At 45.0% G+C, this 2,085-nt stretch overlaps 1 protein-coding gene across 1 annotated transcript in view; it reads right to left on the reverse strand.

Moving 5' to 3' along the window:
- The window catches only part of ARMC2 (armadillo repeat containing 2), an 87,786-nt gene extending 87,406 nt beyond the window's left edge, over window positions 1-380 (reverse strand). The window contains exon 1 of the mRNA XM_023533402.1: window positions 129-380. The gene's annotated coding sequence lies outside the window, so the exon portion shown is untranslated. The remainder of the gene's footprint in view (window positions 1-128) is intronic.
- Between the last annotated feature and the right edge of the window lie 1,705 nt (window positions 381-2,085).

Here is a 2,085-nt window from a genome sequence, read left to right on the forward strand (position 1 = left end):
TCCCAGCAATGCCCCCTCCTCCACAGGTCCAGGCCAGGGCAAAGTGCAGCAGCATCTTCGCGCTGCTCGCCCGCCGGCTCCACCTGCCCCGCCACCGTCTCCATGGTAACCGTACACAAACTACCTACCCCGGCCGCTCCGGCCGCCTCTCTGCAGAGCCAGGTCACTGCTGGGCGATCTTGAGGAGGGCCAGGGAATGAGTTGGAAGTGGGCGCAGAGAAGAAGGCTTCTGGCCAGACTCAAAGCACCTGTGATTAGTGGTGGAGACAGTAACAGCTGCGGAGGTTCAGCTCATTTTCCAGTTTTCCCGAGGCAGCTGCGCCGCGATGCAGAAGGAGGGGCGGGGTCGGGCGGGGTCGGGTGGGGCCGGGCGAGGCGGGGCAGAGACTTTCCTCAGCGCCGATCGGCCACTGGGCCTGCGCAAGTCAGCCCGACGCATGCGTAGAAATGCTAAGGTGTGGGAGGAGCCTGGGCAAGGGTTGGGGGCGGGGAGTGCGAGGGTCCTGTGATGAGAAACATAGCGGATCGCTCCGCGTGGACGAGCCTGAGTTGGAAGGCATATGCTTTTAAAATAGCAATTTACCGAACAACATTTGTTGAGCCCCTATGAGATCTCAGCGCTTCTCTTAAATAGTAATAAGGACGTCTGCATAGTGCTTAGGGGTAAAAGGATTTACTGGTTGCGGTTCTCCATAATCTCGAACTAGTTGTTTAACCTCTCTATCTGTAAAATGGAGGGAAATAATTGTACCTAGCTAGGTCTTATGATTGTTTTGAAAGTTGAGAAAGTAGATTTAAAACGTTATGCACATGACAATCAATGGAATGTTAAACTGTTGCTATTATTGAGTTCTTGGATTTGTGCAGAACTTTAGAGTTCACAAAGGGTATTCCACTGTATATTATCTTTGAGCATCCCTGCCACTCAGGTAATTAGCTTGGCATCCCCATTCACAGGAGACAAAATAGGGCCCTGAGGTCTAGTGAGTGACAAGACTGGATTCAAGTTTAGGCCTCACATGGGTAATCACTTTTTGTTTTTACTGTGTGATCACAGTTGATTGGCAAAAAGAACCCCACTTATATATTTCTGGTTTAAATTCTGTTCTCTCTTATTATACCATTTAGCAACACTTTACAGTGTTAAATACAAGTGAGACCATAATCACTCTCCATTCAGGTTTACACCACATTTTATAAATATGGAGATTTTTTTCAGCTGAAGTGTTGTTGTCAACATTGGGGAAATGTCACATCCTTTGGTGCTAAGTATATGGTAAATAATTAAATTGAAAATATTTTTGATCACATGTTATGTGTTAAGGCATCGTGCTAGATGGGAAATGTTATTAGCTTGAACTAAAGGAATGTCAGTATTCTTCAAAGTTCCCAGCAGGATTTCTTCATACATAACAGACAGTAAATACTTATTAGTTGATTGGATAATTTGGGGGCCTGAAACAAAGTATTTGTGTTGTTCAGGGTTGAAATCTTTTTCAAGGGACTCAACATGAATTATCACATCATCAAGTCCCTTTAACTGGCTACTGGACTCTTATTATGCAAAGGGACCTTTGCCCATTTACTATAAAACCATAACTAGTGTTTTGAATTCACAACTTGTGAGTGTGTTCAAAATGCAACTTCATTTTTGTTTCTCACTGTCATTTAAAAATACATTCAGTGTTGTTATCTTCCTCTGCCCCTGGATGGAAAGTTAGGTAGAGTCCTTGTATTTTCTGCTCATTTTTAGAAAACTGATAGTCCTATAGTAACTTAAGTCTCAACCACAGCTTCATTCCAAAATTATAATGTTGGATATAAGACATAAACAAATGCATCAAACCTCACTTGACAGTAAAGCTTCAGTTACCTCTCCCCACTTCCAGCTCAAGATTTGTTGTTGACTTTCCCAGCAGGGATGTAGTGGCTTAGGCTCATCACTCCCCCATTTACTGGAGGCTACCTAAGACCCAGCCTGGGTGGAGGTGGGCAGGAAGTGGGGAGAGGAGAAGCCAGGAGCACTTCTTTCTTGAATTGATCGGCTTTGAGCTTGCTGTGCCTGACCTATGGTTAAAGCACTCA

The sequence above is a fragment of the Pteropus vampyrus genome, unplaced genomic scaffold (genome assembly GCF_000151845.1).
Source record: "Pteropus vampyrus isolate Shadow unplaced genomic scaffold, Pvam_2.0 Scaffold101, whole genome shotgun sequence".
NCBI classification, from domain to species: Eukaryota; Metazoa; Chordata; class Mammalia; order Chiroptera; family Pteropodidae; genus Pteropus; species Pteropus vampyrus.